The sequence below is a fragment of the Mobula hypostoma genome, chromosome 18 (genome assembly GCF_963921235.1).
Source record: "Mobula hypostoma chromosome 18, sMobHyp1.1, whole genome shotgun sequence".
NCBI classification, from domain to species: domain Eukaryota; kingdom Metazoa; phylum Chordata; class Chondrichthyes; order Myliobatiformes; family Myliobatidae; genus Mobula; species Mobula hypostoma.
In genome coordinates, this window is record NC_086114.1 from 27,864,834 (window position 1) to 27,890,008 (window position 25,175).

Sequence of the window (25,175 nt, forward strand, 5' to 3'; positions counted from 1 at the left end):
TTAAAGGTGTCCTAGTTGTTAGGGAGGCTAGTGCCCATGATGGAGCTGGGTGAGTTTACAATTTTCTGCAGCTTTTTCCAATCCTGTGCAGTGCCCTTCCCTACCAGATGGTGATGCAACCAGTTATAATGCTCTCCACACTATACTTGTAGACATTTGCGAGTGTCTTTGGTGACATACCAGGTCTCCTCAAACACCTAACGAAATACAGCCACTATCGTACCTTCTTTGTAAATGCATCAATATATTGGACCCAGGATAGATCTTCAAAGATGTTGTTCTGCCAGCAACAGTTTTGTGTCATCGGCAAATTTATAGATGGCATTTAAGTTGCACTTAGCCACACAGTTGTGGGTGTTGAGAGGGGGCAGCAGTGGGCTAAGCGTGCAACCTGAAGTGCACCAGTGTTGATTGTCAGCAAGGAGATGTTATGTCCAATCCGCACCAACTATGGTCTTCCAGAAAGGAAGATCGAGTTGCAGAGGAAAATATAGAGGCCCACTGGTCAATCCTCAACATTACCTCTTGTTCCACCCATCCTTTAGAAGCCCTTTCCTCACTGGTGTCTATAAAATACTTGACTATTTGTTACCTGATAATTTCAGAGCTGTTCTCTACCTTACCATCCATTTTCCTTCTTATCCTTCTGTTTTCTCTTAACATCCATTCCCCTGCTATAAACTTTTTCCATGTTTCGTTCCTTACACATACTTGTTCCCTTACGTCTTAGTCATCCATAAGTTCTCATAAGTCTTTAGTTTCTTTTCCTATTAACAGAATACATTTCATCTGTCACTATGTTGAATGTTATTCTTGTTTTCTATTGATACATGTTGCTTGCCAATAACTTTGCCCATTTATCTCCCTATATCTCCCAATTCAGCTCGTCTATCCAATCTATTCACTTATTTTTTCCATATTTGTTCCTTTCTCCACCATCTTAAAGTATATCATATTACAGTTGCTATTGCTTAATACACTCCTACTTCATATCCACTTTTATATTGAGTGATTTTGCATTACCCTTGTATTTTTCCCCACAGATATTGGATTAAAAAGGAGTACTGTACATATTGTGGGAACTCCATTCCCTTATACCTTTGTCTCTTCATTTCGAACTGTGCGTCAGCCTCCACACTAAATTAGTTCTGTTTGTGCTCCAGTTGTTCCGAAGAATAACTGCTACTAATGGGGTATTTCTTCGGGGAAGTTGAAATCCCATGATTATCCTACTTTTTTTTTTATTCTTTCCCAACTGTGTTTGATTACTTCACATTTTTTTTTCAATTATGCAATCTTTCATATACACATATCCATGTTTGTACAATTGAATCTTAGTTATATTTTATTATGTTTTTGATTTCCTTATGAAAATTTCTTTTTGCTGCTGCCACATTACCCCAAATCTATACCTTTAATTTTTCCTATATTTTCTAAATAGGTCATATTTTGCAACATTTATCAAAACCTAATTTTTTCTGATACCATGTTTCAGCAATCCTTATGAAGTCTGGTTGCTCCCAATGCTTCCTATAGTTCTCTTATTTTATTACTGACATTGTAAGCATTGCTATTCAGATAATTTAATTCATTTTTTTGTTAGATATCTTCATTTAATAGTTAACTTTTTTTTGGCTCCTGCTCATAATGTCTAATCTCTCATTTTCTGTCAATGGCCTCTGCTACTTTCTTTCCCTCTTATTGACTATTTACCTTTCTTTAAGATCACACTGCCATTCTTACTTGTTTGAAGCAAGTAATCCCTACATCCCTACTAATGCTTTCCACAAGTTCATATTCTATCCAGTGTAATGCAGAGCGCAGCTCATCCATTTACCTTCTTCTTGTCCCAAATCTGGTACCAAGGTTCCATGCAAGGAATCCAACTATACCATATTAGCTCTTTGGCAATGAGCAAACAAAAAGTGTGAAGGATATTCATTTAACTTCTGCGTGCAGCAGTAGTGTAGCGGTTAGCACAAGACTATTACAGTTCGAGGTATACTGGAGTTTAGAGTTCAATACCAGTGCTGTTTGAAAGGAGTTTGTACTTTCTCCCTGTGGCCTCCAGTTTCTTCAGGGTGCTCCAGTTTCCTCCCACAGTCCAAGGATGGTTAATATGTTAATTGATCATTGTAAGTTGTCTCGTGATTAGGCTAGTGTTAAATAGGTGGGTTGCTGGGTGGTGCAGCATGTTGGGCCGGAAGGGCCTGTTCCGCACAGTATCTCTAAATAAAATATGTCCCAGCACTAGCTTGAAGCACACTATTGTAATAAACTACTTCTGTATTGAATGTGTACTTATAAACAGATGGGAAAATTGTATTTCAATTGACTTGTTTAACAGATGGTGATGCTACACCTTCAAAAGTTAATCAGAAAAAACTTTTTCTTGATTTCAACATTATCTTTTATTATAAACTGTTGGATGAGTCCACAGACACAGGTTCCTTGTTTTAACCTTCAGTGAGATCCAGCTCACAGAATAGACTCAAGGATAGCAAGAAAAGTTGTGTCTTAAGACTCCAAGAAAAAAAATTCTGTGAGCCATTGTACAATACTTTTCAAAAATGGAAAACCCACGTCAAATTTACTCAACTTACAATAAACAAACCAAAAGGTAGCCGTTTTCCATAATTACTAAGAAACATATAATCTTTAGACCAACTGACAATCATAACTTTGTACCTATTTACAAACATTCTCAGATGCCAATGATATTTTTCCAAATAATTCGAGATTGACCTTCTTGCTTTGGTTCTTTCATAAGCCAATCTGTACTAATTAAAACTTACAGAAGTGAGCCAATGCAACCTTGTGCATTTTCATTTGTTTTTTTCCACAGAACTCTGTTCCTGTTGACTAAATATCCTACTATAATATATTACTGCATTAGCTGACTGGCAGTAAATCATTTGTTACACTGCAAGAATAATCCAAAACTATTCTTAATGGAATTGCTTGAGCATTAAGCACTATATCAACTTCCTCTTCCAACACCAATTTCCTCTTCCTTTAAAATATTTCACCTCAACTACCCACCAAGGAAAAATATTTCTCTTGAACTGCAATTTAAATTGATAATCCTTCAACACCAGCTCTCTGAGCAGTGCGTTCCAATTCATCCATCAAAAGTTTCCATAATTTAAGCTATCAAATGTTTTTCCAACTACAACAGAAATAATTTTTAAAAACACATCTTGCTGTATCATAGTTTACTATCCTTAATAACATCATCAATTTCCACTTTAGTGACCTGTCAACAGCAAAGCTTCTAAAAGAGTACGGAACTCACTGATCCAGGCGCCACAACCTTGCCGCTTCTACATTGAACAAATCATTTGCAAATCCCAACAAAAACTGTATTTTTAATACTTTTAATCTAATTTGTTACAATAGTCAGTGAATATAGCAGCTTTCCATTCCTTTCTTGTCTTGGAAATACGTAATTTTACACTACTTAGTAGGCTCCAAAGGTAGTCATAGCCGAAGGGTGGAAGTGGAGACAAGCTCCCACTGCTAAACAAATGCTCTTCATGGCGTGCATCTCAAACAGCCTCTGACAACCAAGTCCAACTCCTGGCCTTCAAGTGTGGCATAGATCTTATGCCCGGCGGAGCTGTTCTCACTGACAGGAGAAGGGGCAAAGGCGGGCCACTGGTGCCTTAAAACCAGGCGGGGCTCATTAACCACGGATGGTCGCTCAGCTAGGAGAGGGAAACTCCGATTTCAAACCTCCGCTGCACTGCGGCTATAACTGCTCATGGGAGAGGCCTTGGGAGTAAACCCTGAGGAAAAATCCGGAGTCAGAGTCCCGAGGCGGCTGACTGCTGTATCCAGCACCGGCACGGCAACTCCTGCGATGCTGCTGGCACCAAACTATATCGACTTTCGTCATTCCTTTGGACCTGTCATCACCATGGAGAGGGGGGTCCCACTGCATGGGCAACAGACGGATCTCCATATCAACTCTGCCCTGGCTTGCGCCCTGGAGAGGCCACTCCCCAGTGACTACTGGAGGCACAGTACCCATGGTCGACCACGACCGACAGAGGCCACACAGTATTAAATTAAACCTACCTCCATGTTGCATAAACATTAATGTTATGCAAAAGTTATTACAATTCATCTGAATAAATCATCGTATTATTTCTAAAAGCCCAAGTACAATTCTGATCAGAAAAGCAGATCAAGCACCAATTAAAGGCACATATCACTTCTGGCATTTTCCTCTTTCAACTAAGCTCTAAATTTGTGCTTTATTGCAATCAATAAAAAAACCTAACTATGATACACTTGCTCTCGTACTATCCATCTGAAATACTGCAGTAAGTGAACTACAAAACAATCAAAAACTATCTCTTGATCTACAGTTACATCTGTCCAAAATAATCTATTAAGCCTGTCTTTTATTTAATAAAAGCTCAGTATCTACAATTATCAAAGCAAATCAAAATTACATTTTTCACTCAGTGCTTCCAAAATTAATGTTATAGTAGGTCACCGTTCTTCATGAAAACAGAAGAGATTGCAGCTGCTACAGTTTAGAACAAAAAAACAGAAATCTAGAATAACTCAGTGAATCTGCAGAGGGGAAAGATTCAGGCTGACTGGGAAGAGGAAAGATTGCCAGAATACAGCTATTTACTATATAGGGAAATGGAATGGAGGCTGAGATGATCTGGAAAGCAAAGGTGCATACATCAGGATGCTCTTTATCGACTACAGCTTGGCATTCAATACCATCATCCTCTCAAAACTAATCAATAAGCTTAGCCCCATCGACTCACTTTACACTTAAGATGCTCTAGTTTCATTTTCAAGTTTGGTAATGACATTACTGGCATGGGCCAAATCAAAGCTGGTGACAAATCAGCACATAGGAGGGAGACTGAAAATCTGGCTGAGTGGTGTGATAACAACAACTTTTACTCAATGTCAGCAAGACCAAAGAGCTGATTAGTGATTTCAGGAGGAGGAAACCAAAGGTCCATGAGCCAGTCCTCATTGAAGGATCAGACCAGTAGAAATGGTCAACAAGTTTAAATTCCTCGGTGTTATTATCTCGGAGAACCTGTCCTGGGCCCAGCACATAAGTACAATTACAAAAAACGCATGGCAGCACCTCTATTTCCTTAGGAGTTTGTGTGACATCTGAAACTTTGACAAACTTCCCTCGGTATGTAGTGGAGAGAATAGTGACTGACTGCATCACAGCCCAGTACGGTAACACCAATGCCCTTGAATGGAAAATTCTACAAAAAGTAGTGGATACAGCCCAATCCACCATGGGCAAAGCCCTCCCCACTGAGCTTTCGATTCTACTTCCCATTCCCATTCCGACATGTCAGTCTATGACCACCTCTACTGTCACGATAAGGCCACACTCAGGTTGGAGAAGCAACACATCATATTCAGTCTGGGTAGCCTCCAACCTGATGGCATGAACACTGATTTCTCAAACTTCCAGTAATTGCCCCACCTTCACCATAGCCCATTCCTGTTTTCCTCTCTCACCTTATCTCTTTACCTGTCCATCACCTCCTTCCAGTGCTCCTCCCCCTTCCCTTTCGACCATGGTGTTGTCCTCTTCCATCAGATTCCCTCTTCTCCAGCCCCTTTATCTCTTTCACCAATTAATTCCCCAGCTCTTTACTTCACCCCCTCCCCCGATTTCACTTATCACCTGACACCTTGTACTACCTCCTCCCCTCCCACCACCTTCTATTCTGGCTTCTCTCCTTCCCTTCCAGTTTTGAAGAAGGGTCTTGGCCCATAACATCGACTGTTTCCTCTTTTCCATAGATGCTACCTGGCCTGCTGAGTTCCTCCAGCTTTTTGTGTGTTTTGTTCTGGATTTCCAGCATCTGCATATGTTCTTATGTTTGTGTATCTACACAAAGCACTGTCGCAACAAGGTAGCATCCATCATCAGGAACCCCATCACCAACCAGGACCTGCTCCCTTCTCGTTGCTGCCATCAGGAGGAAGTATAGAGCCTCAGGACTCACACCAGCAAGTGTAGGAACATTTATTACCCCTCAATCATCAGGCTCTTGAACCAAAGGGGTTATCTTCACTCAACTTCACTTGCTCCCACTTTTTGAAATGTTCCCACAACCTATGGACTCACTTTCAAGGACTCTTCATCTCATGTTCTCCATATTTATTGCTTATTTATTTATTATTATTTCTTTCCTTTTATATTTGCACAGTTTGTTGTCTTTTGCACACTGGTTGAACGCCCAAGTTGATGGAGTCTTTCATTGATTCTAATATGGATTTGAGTATGCCTGCAAGGAAATGAATCTCATGGCTGTATGCAGTGACATATATGCACTTTGATAATAAAATTACTTTTAACTTTGATAGACAGACCCAGATTGGGGGAGGGGGGGAGGGGTGATGGGAAGATGGAACCAGATGGGAAATAAGGTGTGGTTAAGACAGAAGCTGTGAGGTGGTATGATCTTTCTTGTACATGTTACCACATAATGTATTTGCTGAACAATGATATTTTGTATTCCCAATTTAGAAGTAAATGTTTTAGATGTACAAACCATTTATTGTAAGTAGTGTATTTTTAATCCTCAAGTATAATACACACATGGGAGGTTACGTACATACAGTCTCTGGATTACAGAGAGCAAACAGAAGTTGCAGAAACCACTGAACAATTGAGAGAAAAGTCTATTCAAAGGATGCTCAAAACTATAACATAACCAATGATTTAGATCTTTGGCTTAAATGCATAAGAAAGGGAGGAAATATAACAATTACTTGAAACCAAATCATTCCACACCACAGCAAAGAAAACATTAGCAAAGACCACAAAACCAATACGTCCGCTTCACATACCACACAGGAACCACCACTACAAAACATCACCTCAAGTCAATAAAAGGAACAATACACAATTGACAAAGGCATTTCTTTTCATTAGAATATTTTCTGATTTCAATTTCCCCTGCTGTTCTATGTGTAAAATCTAGTCCATTCTTCTCAGGCCATTGTCCATTTAATCAAATCAGTACAGTACATACCAAGAACGCTCACTTCCTGAAAAAGAAGCAAATGTCTGTGCACTTATTCTGCAAAGTTCAGACAATAAGCATTGCCATAATAAATGCAACTGACTTTTGAATCATTTCTAAGCATGGTGCACAAAACATCCACTAAAAGCAACCTTCTGGTATTGGGAAACTACTTATCGAAACTCCATTTATCCAAACCTGCACCTCTCAGCATGCCTTTTGCAGTTAATGATTTTCTCAAACCACGCATCAGCCTCCATGCCAAATTAGTTCTGTTTGTGCTCCAGTTGGTCTGAAGAAATACTACCAGTGGGGTTCCTCTTGTACCTTTCATTTCCACTTGCTTTCAAAACAAAACAGCCGTGCAATGGTCCTCAAATTGCTGACTGCGCCTCATTTTGTTTTAAAATTATAACTTGTTTTGCCTACTTGTGAGAAAACATGCTAGTAATACTTCATGGTAAAACTTTCAAAATACAGTTTATCATTTCACAATCCTTGGCAGATCATGCTACTCAAGCAGAGATGCAGATACATTCTGCAAATAGGTCTTGTCCTAAATAATGTTAGCTTAACTAAAATATATTCTTCTGGAATTGTGTATAATAGATGCACTCACTAATATTCAAGATTCTGGACAGGGCTTACAAAGCAGGGGCTGAGAAGCAAAGAGTTGCTGATCAGAGAATTTAGAACAAGAGCGCATAATTTGTGGTCAGCCATCTAGCATCAGGATGGAGAAATTTCTATATTTTTCAATCAGGAAGCTGCAATTCCAGTGGGTGTTTCATCATCAAAGATTTTCAAAGAGGAGACTGATGGGTTTTTGTAATCAAAGGACTTAGGATTTTGGAAGGAATCAGCTGCAATCATACTGAAAGGTAAAGCAGGCTCTTTCTCTTTGATTGTTTTGCTCTTAAAATACTTGGTCTGGCATTTTGTATTTTTCATTGTGGCATCACAAGGACTGAGTTCTGCCTCAATCATATAAAGTTCTACTGGACCTTGTTCTGCTTAGCCAACCACCACCTGCCCACTACCCTCAACTACTAATAACATCCTGAATGTCAAGCCAAACTTGAAATTACTTTTTTGAACTATATTTTACTAGGCTACATATCTCAAGGAGCCATATGGCCTTCTCCTACTCAAATTAGCACTGAAACTTTATTTCTCTAACCCTCTATTTACAAGAGAATCAAGTTGATAATTTTCTTCCTCACCAGCCTGATTATATACCCAGGAAGAAGAGTTAGGGAACAGTGACCACAACTCCTAAACTTTCAGTATAGCTATAGATCAGGATAGCTATGGCACTCATGCAGAGTTTTAAACTGGAGAAGGGCATTATGCAAAAATTAAGAAGCATTCGCTGGAAATACCTTTACTCTGGCAATCAGACACTTGGAGGGTGTTTAAAGATCAATTGCACAGAGTACAAGAAAGGTACATTCCTGTTGGAAGGAAGGCCAGGGATGGAAAGATAAGAACTTTGAATGCCCAGAGAGTTGATGAATTTAGTCAAGAAGAAAAAGTATGTAAAGCTTCAGAAGTCAGGCTCAAACAAAGAACATGAGTAGTTTAAAGAAGCCGGAAAAGAACTAAAGAAGGGAATCAGGAAAGCCAGATGGGGCCATTGAAGTCCTTGACAAGTAGGAATGAAGTGAATCCCAAGGCGTTCTAGTCATACATTAAGAGCAAGAGGATAACTAGGGAGACAGTGGGCCATTCAAGGATAAACGGGGGAAACATTTGCTTGGATGTGGAGAATGTGAGCAAGGTACTTAATGAGTACTTTGCTTCAGTATTTACCAAGGAAAAGGATATGAAGGAAGAGGAGATCAGTGCACAAATACATTACGGGTTTAGAGGTCAAGGAGGAGGAAGTGTTGGGCCTCTAAATGAGTATTAAGAAGAACAAGTCCCCAGGGCCTGATGGGATTTACCCAAGGTTATTGAAGGAGGCAAGAGACGAGATTGTTGGGCCCTTGACCAGTATCTTTGTGCCCTCTCTAGCCACAGGCGAGGTCTTAAGAGGACTGGCAAGTGGCTAATGTTGTATCTCTATTTAAGAAGGGAACAAGGGAAAATCCTGGGAACTATAGACTATCTTACGTCAGTTGGAGGGAAATTGCTAGAGAAAATTCTTAGGATATGATATATGGGCATTTGACAACCTATGCCCTAATTAGGGAGAGCCAGCATGGCTTTGTGCGTGGCAGGTCATGCCTTAACAACTTGATTGAGATTTTTGACAAGGTAATGTGACCCTCGGTTCGGCTAGCGGTGAAACATTACAGCGAGGCCATTACATTAGCGGTGAAACTTTACAGTGGACCACTACCGAAGACTGTACCCTGCTGATGGAGCCCTCCCGCGCCTCTGACACGTTCTCCTTTTCCCTTACCTCCCTGGCGAATAAATGGAAAAATGCCCAGGTTCAAAGTCCCTGCTATGGTAGGCTCCACCCATTCTCTGGAACAATACCCACCTCTAAAGGCGAAAAGGAGTATGAGACTTGGATGGAGCAGACCTCTCAGCTGTTAGATGAGCAGCAGTGCTCTGATGACGTAAAGCAACAGAGATTGGTTGAAAGTTTGAATAGGCGGACCACTGACGTTGTGAGAGCCGTCAGGTTACAGTATCCCCTAGCGACAGCTGTCAATTACATGCAAGCACGGTACAATGCTTTTGGCCCGACAGGAAGCCCAATGGAGCTCATGGTGGGGTTTCAGAACATGCGTCAGAAGAAGCGGGAGAAGCTTTCTGCTTTTATTTTTCTGCTAGAGAGGCAGCTAAATTGCTTGCAGCGCAGAGGGGTCATTCAGGTGGCTGACGTGGATCAGTTAAGAATGAACCAGATAGCCAGGGGTGCCCAGTCCCAGGACCTGATTGCTTGGGGTCTCTGACAGTCTCCTAAGACGCGTCCCCCTCCATCTTTTGTTGAGCTGATCAGAGGTGTACGGGAAGAGGAGAACACGTCGGAGGCTCAGGAGGGCTCCGTCAGCAGGGTACTGTCCTCGGTAGTGGTCCCCTGTGGTGGTGACCACCGATAGCCTGCCCCGAGGAGTGGTGGAGAAGATTGTGGCAGAGTTGAGAACAAAGATGTTTCGGCTGTTATCAGCAGGAGCTGATTTGGGGGGGGGGGGGGGCGGCGCAGATCCCCTAAGGGGACGAACAATGCAGAGGGCTGTTGGCAGCAGGTGTCATATGAGAAGAAGTGTGAGCCCCCGGGTACCTAAGCAGGGAGAGTCATTGGGAAAACTTAGAAGAGACCCAGTGAGGGAATGACTTGGTGTCTCTGGGGGAACACATTCCCAGCAATGTACCAAAGAACCCCTGAAAGCGAAAGGCACAAATCCTGAAGGCTTAGTGGGACCAAGCTCCAGTGTGTCACTACGGATAGAGGGTATTTCTGCTAAAGCCATACTCAACACCGGGTCGCAGGACACGTTGCTGTATCGTTCATTTTACAACCGGTATCTGAAGCATTTACCATTGACCCCATTCAGGGCACTGGAGATCTGGGGGCTTAGTGCTAGTGATTATCCATACGACGGTTACTTGTCAGTGAAGTTGGAGTTCTCAGAGGCCAATGCGGGAGTGTCTGAGGTCAGTGTTACGTTAGTGCTGGTTTGTCCGGACCCTGTTGAGAAGGGCGGCGTTTTAATTCTGGTGGGGAGCAACACCCCTCTTGTGAGGAGGCTCATGGGGGCCTGCAAAGAGAAGGCTGGCAAAAGCTTTCTGGGAACATTGTCTGTGCACCCGGTGTTTCAAGCTGCTTTTGAGGAAGTGAGTGGCTACATTAGGCTGGATACCGAATTTAGACAATGGACTGTGTGGTTCACCCAATCGAAGCCAATAGTGGTATGGCCCGGTGAAGTAGCAAGTGATGGGGAAACCCAAATTTCCCAGAGTGCCTGAGGGTGAGGCCCTCTTAGTGGACACTCCTGAAGACCACAAGGGGGAGTCAGGATTTCCTGCAGGGGTACTGGTGAGACCCGAATTGCAGAAGCCTTCAGTGGTACAGGTAAGCAGGATGGCAGTAATTGTCAGGAACACTACGAAGAGGGAGGTCACCGTCAAGCAGGGGATGCCCCTAGCACATTTGTTCCCGGTGACGGTAATGTCTAGTGTCCCTGTGAGACAAGCCGGGAAGACACCTTTGGAAAAAGGGGGGAAGTTGACTGCTGAATCATTCGACTTCAGGGACTCCCCGGTTCCTGCAGGTTGGAAGAGGAGGTTGGTAGAGAAGATGTTGAAGCTGAGAGGTGTCTTTTCCACTGACAAGTTTGATGTGGGTTGTTCCAAGAGCACGTGTCACACTATCCGGGTGACCGAGGATACCCTGTTCAGAGAAAGGTCGCGGCGACTGGCCCCTACAGAGGTGGAGGACACTCGGCAGCATTTGTGTAAGTTGAAGGAAGCTGGGATCATAAACAAGTCCCGAAGTCCCTATGCATCCCCAATAGTAGCAGCCCGAAAGAAGAATGGGAAGATACAGATGTGTGTGGACTGTAGGACTCTGAACAGGCGCACCGTCCTAACCAGTATAACGTCCCAAGGATTGAAGACAGGCTGGCCTGCCTGAGTGGAGCGAAGTGGTACAGTGTGCTGGACTTGAGGAGTGGATATTACCAGATCCCCATGAGTGAGGCCGACAATGAGAATACGGCATTTATAGGTCCCCTGGGATTTTTCCAGTTCGAAAGGATGCCTCAGGGCATCCCGGACGAGCATCCACAATTGTGACCCTTGGTTTGGCTAGAGGCTTAATCTAGGGGATGATAGTCCACAGCCCGGCCAAACTTAAGAAATCTCATTTGGGTGGATGCTGCATGATGTGTCCCCTGTTACAAATCAGTACCACGAAATAACAAACAGTACACAATATGCGATTAAACAATTGAGCTTTATATTTCTTAATTTGACTATATGGTTAGTAAAGAAACAATAAAAAGTAAAGGGCCCATTCTCATGAAACAGTCTAATGCGCAAACATTGGAGCTAACAGTGTCGTCCATTTGTTCCCATCTACCTCCTCCGTGCGCAGCCGACCCTCGGACCTGCGCTCCTCAGTCCACTCTGTCCAGTGGTCTACCAACTCGACCATTCGCATCCTCTCTCTTCATTGCTCCCTGACAAAAGACCGTGAAAATCCCTCTTCCAGACCCACAAGAACAACACCCCTCTCATTGACTAACATATATTCCAAAGTCCCTGTTATCTCTAGTCATAACCCAAACATTGCTGCTGCAGAGAAGCCAGTACCTTAGCCTTAGCAGTGAAACACTACCATGAGGCCATTATATTACAGCATGTTACAGTAACAAAAAGAGACTATTGAGGAAAGGGCAGTGGATGTTGTCTACATGGATTTTAGTAAGGCACTTGATGAAGTTCCTCATGGGAGGCTAATCCATAAGATTAAGATACATGAGAGCAGGTAGGTTTAAGGGGAATGTGAGGGGTAAGGTTTTTTACTTAGAGATTCATGGATGCCTAGAATGTGCTGCCTGGTATAGGGGCAGAGGCAAATGTATTAGAGGTTTTTTAAGAGACGTTTGGATAGGCCCATAGACGTAAAGAAGATGGAAGGACATGGACATGGTGTAGACAGGAGGCATTTGGGTTTGGGAGTTTTTGATTTGCTTTTTAGCTGGTTCGGCACAACACTGTGGGACGAATGGCCTGTTCCTGCGCTGTACTCTTCTATGTTCTATGTACTCTTTCCTGATTTCTATGCTACTGGAAACTGTAAATGTCATATCCTCTCAGACTGTCAACATTTCCCAGCTCAAAAACACTGAATTGACCCACAACTCTCTACCTCCAAACTGTTTCTCTCAAAAACTCACAAACATATTATTGAAGCAGCTGTAGGGAAATAGAAGATAAGGATAAGACACTTAAAGGGTGGCCAAAAATGAATGTGATAACAGTGTAAACTACATAGCATTAAATACAGATGGATGGTGTTTAAAGCTCAGCTATTGGGTCTTGGGAAAATAAGAGAATATATGGTCAGGTACATGAAGTCTAAGTACAAAAAAAAGCAAAAACTGGCAACCTGAAATAAATACAGATTTTTGTTTAAAGTTATTTCAGCAGTATTTGTGAAGAGAAATAAAATTAATATTCCAATCCTAAAACATTAACTTTTCAGCTCTGGGTACATGAAAAATGAGAGATCAGTTCCTCGCCGAAATATCTGGAAAACCCAGATATTTTCTTTTGTATTCACATTGAACAATTTTTTTCCAAAAACTTGACTGATCCAATTATTGCGACAAACAACTCATCACTTTTAAATTGGAGCAACTATTCAAGCATGCATTAAAAAAATTAAAAGATTTAACATTCCTCGTCATGCCATTTTAAATCCTCTGCTTGGAATCCACAGGAACCACTTTTGGCCAGAACATACAGTAAGTCATGCTAGCAAAGCAGCAGGACCACTTTCACTATTCATTATTTTAACCAATAAAACATCATTCAAACTGCTTCAAAAATCTAGAAAGATTAAACGTCAGTACTGAAAAAAGGTTTTAGGCAGATATATAAAGCTAGGATGCCTAAGACTCTTTTGCACAGTACTGTATTCATCAACAGGGAGCAGAAAATGATTTTGGAAATCAAAAGGATGTTGGGAATGGCAAGGATGGAATGTTGTTGGAGGGGTGTGGGACAGGTGGCAGAGGAGGAGTGTCAGGGACGAGGGGTGACGTGAGTGCAAATACACCCAGCCATGAGACACCAGGCAAGATCATTTGATTCCAAACAGTTGGTTTATTGATCATTATAGCTCCCTCCCCTCACCTTTCCCTTTTTCCCATCTATGATTCCACTCTCCCTGCCCCTTTCCCACTCTCAGTCCACAGTAGAGAGCCATATCAGATTCAGGTTTATCATAACTCACGTATGTCATGAAATTTGTGTTTTTTTAAAAAAAGAGGCAGCAGTACAGTGCAATACATGAAATTACTACAGCACCGTGCAAAGGTCTTAGGCACATATATATAGCAAGGGAGCCGAAGACTTTTGCACACTAATGCCAAAAAAAGGAGTGGGATGGCTAGCATTAGGGACGGTAGTTATGTAGAGTATCAAAAGGAAGTCACATGTCTTGTTCAGCCTTTCCAAGTCCTTTAGTTCACAGCCTCTATCTCCTGGTTACTATTCAAAAAAATTTACTAAACCCTAACAAAAATTTTATAAAAAGACATTGGCCAAACGCAGCGCAATCTCAGTCACACAGTTCACAATACTTCAACTATAACTTGAACTAGCAGAGCAAAAACATACATTTCAAATCCAGCTAGATTTGCTATTTAAAACATATTTCTAGTTAACATAGCACACGTGAAACTGTTGTGATTAGACTTCATGCAAAACAAATCAATGTTCAAAGCAGCAAAAATTTAATTTAAATATGTCATATCCTAACTACACAAGAATAAATTCTTGTAGCTTACTCCAATATTTCTGATATTTTAAGAAAATTACAATGTATTACCTTTGTTATTCATAAATATTGAAATAAACAATGCTGGATTTTATTGAAGTCCGCACTAAAAGCAGAACTGCACTATTTTCAGCATGAATTATTATTAATTAATTGTGTTTAATAGACACGAACAACCGTGCAGATTGAGCTATGTGCTAACACTAGCTTTCCATAATGAAAAATGTTTTATGTACCAAAATACTGGGTTGAGAAGGCACAAGTATTACTAAATTTTTGTGAGTAATTAAGCATTTTTGATATGACCAGAACCAAAGACATAACTCTAGACTGGATGCCATTTCAGTTATATTAGCTTTACAAAAAAAACAACCATCTCAGTGCTTTCAGTGTTATTCTGCAACAGAACAATCTGGAGCAAATCATGAGCATGATGGTTGTGAAAATGCTGCTGCGATCCAGCAACACAAGAGGTCATTTTCAGTAGTCCATTAACTTATCAGCATATCATTTGGAATACGAAAGGAAAGCAAAGCAACCAGGGAAAGCTGGTGTAAGTCACAGGGAGAATATTGACAGTCAGCCAAGATCAGAATCGAACCCAGCTCACTGAAGCTGTATGGCAACAGCACTGATGGCTGCATAAACTAGTCGCCCTTAGCCCTGCTGCCTCACAGCTCAACTCAAATTGTCTGTTAAATGCCAATATAAATAATTGTTATCAGGTTGAAGAACCAGAAGAAGGTCAATGAGGAGGTTCTGTAGGGTAATAGCCAGAAAATTGGCATAGAATAAAAAAAATTCACTAATTTGCTTCTAATTTTAATTTCCCCCACCCAGGAAAAAATTAATTAAACCCACCATAAACGCCATTAAAAATTCACCAAGGTCTCAAATCTTTTTTTAAAAAATTACAAAACTTTAAAATCAACCTTCTCAAAGTTGTCAATTATTTTCAACCTGTTCTCTTTAAACATCTACAAAGGTAATTCATAGAACTGAACATAGAAAAGAAGAAAACAATTCATCCATGCTCTATTATGAATGCAGTGGATAGGTACAACATCATATATAGACACAACTGACAGGTTAAAATTGTCAAGTCCTACAAATTCTATAAATGTGTTAGCAAGATGAAGCATCTAACATCAGTAAATGTTGATCAATATTCACTGTTTTACATTAAACAGCATTTCAAATTAATGCTTTCAGCAGCATTTTCTATCTTTAATAAATTTAAACCATCCTTTTTCCAACTTGTGAAGTTCAAGCCCCTTCAAATTCTCAGAACTATTTTAAAGTTTTGGCATCAACGCAGTTGAAGGTACATACTGTATCCATTATAATCTACACTCAATGCCACTTTATTAGGTACACCTGCTCATGAACACAAAGATCTAATCAGTCAATCATGTGGCAGCAACTCGATGCATAAACCCATGCGGACATGGCCAAGAGGTTCAGATGTTGTTCAGACCAAACAGAATGAAGAAGAAATGAGATCCAAGGGACTTTGATCGTGGAATGATTTTTGATGCCACACAGGGTGGTTTGAGTATCTCATAAACTGCTGATCTCACACTCAACAGTCTCTAGCGCTTAAAGAGAAGAATGCAAAAAACGAAAAACATCCAGTGAACGGGAGGTCTTTGTATAAAAGACCTTGTTAACCAGAGATGTCAGAGGAAACTGGTTCAAGTTGAGAAGGCAACAGTAACTCAAATAACCACATTATTACAGTGATATGCAGAGAAGCATCTATGAATGCACAACATATCGAACACTGAAGTGGATGGGTTACAGCAGCAGAAAACTACAAACATATACTCAATACCCACTTTATTAGGTACAGGAGGTATTTAATAAAATGGCCACAGAATGTAATTCAAACAAAACACCAACCACATCACAAATGGCCTCTTTCCCACCAATGCCCCAGTTTTAAATAAAACTTTTCATGTTAAAATTTTTCTATGATTTCATGCACCCTTATCTCCAGCTGTCTGTTGATCTATAGCACAAGATATGTGGGTTCCTCTAACTTTGATTCATTCCCTTTCCTCTTCAGTTACCATTTCTTCATTTATTTGGGCCACGTTCTGAAACTTCACTGTATCACTTCCTTCCATAAAACTTAAGCTTTACTCTTTTTGGCTCAGTGTCAATGTTTGTCTTCCTACACGCATATGAAGCACCTTGGGATGTTCTGTAATGCGAAAAGCACTATATAAATACAAGCTGTTGTTTACATTCCCCTATCAGCCTTCTGGTTCTTCTCTGCACCGTGTTGTGTACTTAAATATCAGCCTTGCTTCTTGATAACCAGAAATGGACACTGCTTAGAGCTCCTGAGCTGATAATGCTACCATGTATAGTTCATCAATTTTCTCTGGCTTATATTCAATTCAATATTCTCTGAAGTTGTTTAATTCTGCTCTTTACTAACTGTACCATTGATTCCTCTAAAGACTAAATTTGCTTGAAATACCAATCTGTTACAGTAGACAGATCAACGAGAGATGCCCGTCGGACTAACTGATGCATTCCCTCTCAATAGATGCTGTCTGACTTGCCATTTTCTACATATTTTGCTCTTACTGCACACTTCCACTATCTCTTTCTGACTCAACCAAAGATATTAATTTCATGGAACAAAATAGGTATTGGGATAAAAAGACACAGCAATACATGAATTTACATTTTAAAGAGGGCATTATTTTTAAAAAATACTTGTGTATCAATGATGCTCTCAATAAAACAAACTACCACTGGATCAAAATGGGGAATTTAGGAGTTGCAGAGCATCAAACTCTGAGCTCATCTTTGAAACTTAATGCAACAGTTCACAATTAAATTTGGATTTATCAACTGTAAAATATTAACTAGTCACACAACATATTACTTGATGCAGCAATTATCTCTTAATCAGATGAAATTTCTATTTCTGAATATATTTTTCCAGCATACAAAGAGTTAAATCAACCTTGCTGTGCTCTGATGAGCTCATTCATGATAATGTGTTCAGAGGAGCTTGCACACCATTAGAATCATGTTCAATGACATACAAAAACTCAACCACTTTTAATGTAACATTCATTTTTTCTGTACACCAATAATGCTATTTTTCTGGATGTTTTCAATAAACATTAGGGAAAAAAGGTAGTGTTGGCTTAACTCAAATAAGTATGATCTTTATTCAAGCAACACACACAAAAAATGCTAGTGGAACGCAGCAGGCCAGGCAACATCTCTAGGAAGAGGTACAGTCGACGTTTCGAGCCGGGACCCTTCGTCAGGACTAACTGAAAGAAGAGACAGTAAGAGATTTGAAAGTAGGAGGGGGAGGGGGAGATCCAAAATCATAGAAGAAGACAGGAGGGGAGGGGTGAATCTTTATTCAGTATATTAGGTATGCCTGAAGCCCATTTTTATACTATTTACACTGAAACATCATTAGCAAGAAATCAATTTGCAGCAAATCAATAGTTCCAGCAAGGTGGTGTTCACACTGCCAAAGGCAGTGGACATTACTAGGATACCATGCTTTTCCAGGGAACACACAAAACAATTTGCCAAACAGACATGTTCTTCATTTTTGTTTAAGAAGCCATTTAACTCTCTCTCAGTTCCATGAGGCAGATACTCCAATTGCTACATTTATTCCATTTAAGGAAAATATGAACCCCAGGATAAAATGCTACACCCAGCAAATCTGGCTAATTAATGGATAAAATATTTGCTCCATACATGCCAAGTCATCTCCAAGAAGAGTCCGAACATCTTCCAATAATATTTAAAAGCATTTTCATGGTGAATCATAACATTAATAACCAAAAACTCAACAGACCAGTGATGTCAATATTATCACTAACAGAAAATGGGCAACCTACAATGAATGACTCACATCCAATTCCCCATGACCTTTCCACTATATTCAAGATAGAAATCAAGAATGTGCTCAACTTACTCGATGAATGCAGCTCTAATAACACATATGCATCCATCCAGGTCATAGCAGTCTCCTTAACAGGCAACCAATGCTCCACCCCAAACATTCATTGTACAGTGTACAACAGTGTACTGTGACTACTTGCCAAAATTCCTTCAACTGCATCTCCATAACCAACAACCTCTACCGCCTGAAATAGGGACAGATTTGAAAATACCATTACATACAAGGCAAACACCGTTCTAAATTAAAGCAAGATAAAACAAACATTAATTGTGGACAACGACTAGCAAATGGAGAATACCACTCATGTTTACAAACTTACATGCAAGAAAGCATCAAATAAAAATGATGTCCAAGTTAAATAGAGTTGTCAATCAAGATGATTTGAACTTCAACAACTCCATTTCACGTCACATTTCAAAATGATTTAAAAACAAAGTATTTTTTTCTAAATGGCAATTGTTATTCTACTGAAGGAATTAAGAAACCTATTTCAATGTTTACATTTTATCTACTTTCAGAACAACTTTCTGTGACCATCTCTGAGATAATGTTTTGTAAGTGTAAGCAAATAACAGAAAAAAAACGATACTTGATACCTGTCTTGAGGAACTTCACTCTAAAAAAAATACATATTAGTGTACATATTTCAAAAATGATTTAAAACTGTTTGAAATATTTAATGTGATGAAATATCACATGGAGATTAATGACACTCCCTTTATTAACATTTCATTACTTTGAAACATTTTGGTGAGCTAATATGATTTACTGGAAAAGAGGCAAAATGAATAAACTTTTATTTTTCTTTCAGAACAAGCTCTTTGGACTGCAATGATATATATATACCCTGCAGTTTTGTATCGTGCTGCAATTCTACAGCCTTGATGCATTTTTTTAATTTGAAAACCAAATTATCACCTGCTGACTCAGCCTCAGGGTATAAAACATAATTTGCTGACAACAGATAGAACATGTGTCATAAAAAAATTACCTGAAGTGAGAATCTATGTTCTTTAGTTACAATACCAACACTTAATGGAAAAGCAAAAAGTGTGAAAAGTGAAATTTAAAAAAAACAGAAATACTCAGTCATCTGGCAGCATCCATGGAGAAATAAATCTTTTTAGGTGATATACTAAACTAAATCTCATCAATTCTCTCAGGGAAGTACAAGAGATCTATGGTATAGTTTTGTAAAACAGACAATTGTACCACAAGTTGTGCATAAAATAGCTGCTACAATTCCTCCATTGTAATAGTATCACCACTTCATTCGCTACACAGCACATTGATAAATTTGGTAATTCTTAAATGGAGGAATGAAGTGTATGACCTCAAGGCTTTCCTCTTTTAACACACTGGGAAACAAATTAAAATTCGATGATAAGACAGGGAGAATAAAACAAATGGTCAGGAATCCAAGAATGATTAAATAGTTAAAGATGCCACAAGCCAGAAGGGAGAGGTCATGGAATGAGTAAAGGATCAAAAAGTTGATCTGGAGGATGAGTAAGTAGTGACAGTAGTATCAAGCTGAACTTAATTTTCAATCTGAAAGAGTGACGTCAAATGAGATACTATTTCATAAGTTATATTCAGCATAATTTTAACAGATGAGACAGTGAACACAATATCGAAGCAAATGCCACTGGAATGCAGGAAGCTCACTTACATAGTGATCAAAGCATCTAACATCCAAATCACATTTTCCCTTCCATATGAAAAAGATTGTTTTGCAAATATTCTGAAATACAGGATTCTGAAACGAAAATAGGGTTTTTGTAGGAAAGGAGGAGTTTAGCAGGAAGATATTAATCATTCTGAATTTGCATGGAAAGGCAGTGAGGGAAGAGTAATTGAGGAGTAAGAGTGAGATTCACACAAAAACACTTCAGAACAAAATAAAACAGGAGTGAGCCATCCAGCCCCTGTGCTAACACCACCAATCAATAAGATCAAGGCTAATCTCTCTCTTCTGGCCCCATATCATTTGGTTCTCTTAATATCCACAAACAGTACTCTCATATCTCTGTGTGGAATAGAGTGACTGGATTTCACAATACGCAAGGGATGAGGATGCTCAAAGATTCACCACAGTCCTGAATGACAAATCCTCAATTTGAAACTGTCTTCCTTATTCCCAAAATTCCAGCAAGAGGAAACACCCATCCATCATCTAAGCCCCATAAAATTAGCTGGGTTTCAAATAGATATGCTCTTATTTTCTGAAGTTTGAAAACCTGGGTCAAATCCATTTAACCCGCCATCGCAGGAATCAATCTGGGAAACCTTTGTTGTATTCCCTCAATCATAAGTATGTTGTTTCTTCATAAGACCAGACATCACAAGTGCAGTCTCTCCATAGCCAAATACAATTAGAATAGATGAATAGATGTCTTTGACTGTGGCATTATGTTCTAAGAAAAAGTGGAGGAAGAATAATTAAAGGTGGACATTAATGCAGTGAAAAGCGAAACAGGAGGAATCCAACTGTGGGTCTGGGACAGAGGTGTGATCAGAAATTTTTAATATGGAACAAATATTTCAGATATTTTGGAGGTCCTCATAAACCACAATGGAGAAGAAACCTTAGATGAAGAAAATAAAGGTATTTCGGAAAATCTGCTGGGAAACTGAATTCTAAAGACACATAGATAGGAAAAGTAACAGAAAGAAATAGATTCACTAAAGGAGACTGTGAAGACAATAAATAAATAAATAAAGTGTTTTATTGATTACCTATCCCCAGAAACAGAGATTAAGGTTAAATGATGGAAGGGTCAAAAATTAACTTTCTTAAGGGTCATACTATAGGCCTCCCAGTATCAGCAAGAATTAGAGGAACAAATATGTTGGGAAGATCATGATTATTCTTAGAATAATAGAATTGTAAGAGTACAAAATTTTAACTTCCCTAATATTAACTGGGACTGCCATAATTCAGAGATTAGCTGAAATTGTTAAGCGTGTCCAGGAAAATTATCACAAGCCTAGGTCGCTTGACTGGAGAGGAAGCAACAATCAACCTCCTCTTGGGAAATAAAACTGGGGAAGAGGCTGAAGTGTCAGTTGGGGAGCAATTTAAACCAATGACCATAATGCTAGCTTCAAAATAGGTATTGAAAAAGATAGGACTGACTCACAAGTTAAAGTCATAAATTGAGGCAGGGAAATTTGATGACATTAGACATGAGCTTCTAAAGGCTGATTGGGAAAGATTGATGAGAGGTGAAGGGACATCTGGCAAGTGTGATCCCTTGAAAAGTGAGTTAGGCAAAACTGCCAGAGAATGTTGTCGAGGCGGGTACAATTACAGTACATAATAGATATTCGGACAGATATATGGATAGGAAAGGTTGAGAGAGCTATGGACCAAAAGCAGAGAAGTGCGATGAGGCCAGGTAAACAGTTCTGTCAGCAAAGTCGTTTTGGTGACTAGGATGTCATTTCGTGTTCTGTAACTCTACAACTTTAAGACAAAGTAAAGGCATGGCTGGTAGCATTAGGAAACCCTGGCTGACAAGAGATATTGAGAAGGGGCAATTATCAGGTATAGGCAGCTGGGATCAACCAAATCCCGTGAGTACAATTTTATTAAAAACAAAAATCTAACCTGGGAAAGAATAGCCCCCCTTAAGAATCAGTCATTATAAATTCACAAATGAAACCACAGTACTTAAAATCTCAGATGGCAATGAGGCAGTTGCAATAGTGAATCAATTCAGTGTTGAGGTGAACGAAGTTATCCCCTCTGGTTCAAGACCTTGATGGTTGAGGGTATAACTGTTCCTAAACCTGGTGGTCAATTGGGTGAGTGGTATGGCAACAACATCGCACCCAACATCCGGAAGACCAAGAAATTGATTGCGGACTTCAGAAAGAGGAAGTTGAAAGAACATACATCTGCCCATTTCAATGGTCAGCAGTGGAAAGTGTGAGCAGTTTCAAGTTCCTTGGTATTAATATCTCAGAAGATCTGTCCTGGGGCCAACATACTGAAGCAATTACAAAGAAAGCAATCTATGGGCTCAACCTCTTTAGGAGTTAGAGGAGATTAGGTATGTCACCACAGACTCTGCAGATTTCTGTAGATGTACAGTAGAGCATTTTCTAACTGGTTGCATCATAAACCTGGTGTAGAGGCTCCAAAGCACAGGATTGCAAGAAGCTACATTAGGGTTTGGGATAGTTGTAGACTTAGTCAGCCCTACTCTGGGCACAACCCTTCCTACCAAGGAGAAGGAGGAAGAGAAGTGAAGGAACGAAGGAGAGGACTGGGGGTGACAAAGAGGGAAGATTGTGGGGGAGTGCTGGATGGAAGGGGTGGAATTGTGGGAGGTTGTTGGATGGAGGGGTGTTATCGTACAGAGGGTTGTTGGATGGAGGGATGTTATTGTGGAGTAGTTAGATGGTGGGGTGAGATAATGGGAAAAGTTGGATAAAGGTGTGTGATTGTGAGGTGTTGTTGGATGGAGGGGTGCGATGGGGGAGCTGGTGGAAGGGGTAGTAGAGAAGAAGGTATGAGAGTGGAGTGGGAGCAGAATCAGGTACTGAGGGAGGAGAAGCTGATTTGTGGGTAGAGATGCTGCCATCCCTCTCACTGCCCCCTTCTCCGTTACCCTCCGGCCAGGTCAGGAGTCCGTCCCCACAGCGGAGCGCGAGGATCGCAGACCCGACACTCTGCCACGCACTGGCAGCTCGAAACGAGTCTGCCCTCGGTCCCCAGATATCTGACCGCCTGCGCCGAGCTGAGCCTCACGCCATGACTCGTCCGACATCTGCGAGACTCACCTGTGTAAAATGGACGCGTTGCCCCGCCGTCAGCCGCTGACTGCAGCAACAGTGCGATCGCCAATACCGGCGGCCAAAACATCGCGAGACCTGGCACCTGCTACTCGCCCGCAGCGCCCACTTCTCGCGAGAGGTCGGTGGAGGGCGCCGTGTGGGGGGAGAGGCTGTGCGATCCGTGCGATTAGCCCAAAGTTAGTGTCGCAGAGCTCATCGTTGGTTACCCACAGACAAAATCGAACTCAGTCTGCAAAAGGTCACTCTCACCAATGCAACCATTGATAGAGGTTTTTTGTGATAAGGCAGATAGGTGACGACGGGGTTAAGCAGATATATTCTTGTCAGGGGACTTCGACCTGAATTATTAACTCTCTTTCCATATTTGTTGCATGACCTGTTAGTATTTCCATCCCTTTTTAATTCAAATGTATTGCTTTTAGATTTTTTTTCCTCGATACATTCTTTAGTTTCTGAAGAGTACGACTTTTCTAGCCTTTGGTACACAGGTCAACGATACTACTGATTACACTTGGAGATGAGTATTGACATCCCTCCCACCCCGATCACGTTTTGGTGGTTTTATAAAACATAGAACCCTCAATGTTGTGCTGACCATTTAACCTACTTACAACTTTATCCAAGCCCAAAGCCTGGAAGAGTATGAGGAAAATGGGTGATAATTGTGTCCATGTTTGATCTCATGCCATGAGATTTCATTGGCTCTACTAGGTTCAATAAGATCGCCTAAAGCATTGATATCTCCATAACACCAGATCTGGTGAGCCTGTCCTGCAGTACCTACCCCGGATTGCTATTCTTCTAATGTGCACTGTTAGACTGGAAGCAATTTTTCATTTTTCCTAAACTGGTACCTGTGTGGATTTGTTCTTATTTTAATTTAACCTAATGGTTAAACAGCTTGTTGTACTAAAGCTCATTTTATTTTAGTTCCTTGTCTAGAGTGAGATTTGAAGTCAGTCTCTTGATTCAGATGCAAAGATTCTGCTGATTAAACCACGGCTGATTTAGGATATCAATATTGTTTGCACAATCCATGGTGCCACATGCTAGTTAATGAATTAATGATCAGTTAGTTGTATATGTGCAAAGTCCATGCCATAGTTTCCTTTATCAATCTCTGTCTCCTAACTACATAGTTTATGCTTAGAATGCCAAACTTAAATGCAAAGATAAATTTGGGACTCTTAGCCAAAAATAGGAAAAAGCTATGTAAATATTTGAAACCTTAGGACAAAACACTTTAAAATTTAATGTAATTTTAAATAAATTATTCCATGTAGATCATCTAAGTACGATCATGTAAAAAGTAGAGTGCATAATATTCAAATGGAAGAATCCAACTTCTGTATCCATGCAGGTTGTTCAAAATTCGAGATTGTTTAATGTAATTTCCTGTAGAGAGCTGTAAAGGAGAACAAAATAATCGTTACTCTGGATTCGATACAGCACAAAAAAACATAAAAGACAAATAACGCAATAATAATAAAACATGATAAATGTAAGTACCTAAGATAGCTTACATACATGCCTCCTCTACTGTAAAGATGAAGCCACACTCAGGTTGGAGGAACAACACCTTATATTCCGTCTGGGTAGCCTCCAACCTGATGGCATGAACATCGACTTCTCTAACTTCCGCTGATGCCCCACCTCCCCTTCGTACCCCATCTGTTACTTATTCTTATACACACATTCTTTCTCTCACTCTCCTTTTTCTCCCTCTGTCGCTCTGAATATACCCCTTGCCCATCCTTTGGGTCCCTGCCCCCCCTTGTCTTTCTTCCCGGACCTCCTGTCCCATGATCCTCTCGTATCCCTTTCGCCTATCACCTGTCCAGCTCTTGGCTCCATCCCTCCCCCTCCTGTCTTCTCCCATCATTTTGGATCTCCCCCTCCCCCTCCAACTTTCAAA

General features: G+C 40.4%; 1 protein-coding gene across 3 annotated transcripts in view; it reads right to left on the reverse strand.

Annotated features, from left to right (window-relative positions):
• The window catches only part of usp54a (ubiquitin specific peptidase 54a), a 144,199-nt gene extending 120,673 nt beyond the window's left edge, over positions 1-23,526 (reverse strand). Inside the window, exon 1 of one of the 3 annotated variants that reach the window (XM_063070633.1) lies at positions 23,246-23,516. The gene's annotated coding sequence lies outside the window, so the exon portion shown is untranslated. Of the gene's footprint in view, positions 1-23,245 lie in introns of all 3 variants that reach the window. The other 2 variants (XM_063070637.1, XM_063070636.1) reach the window with 2 other exon arrangements.
• Between the last annotated feature and the right edge of the window lie 1,649 nt (positions 23,527-25,175).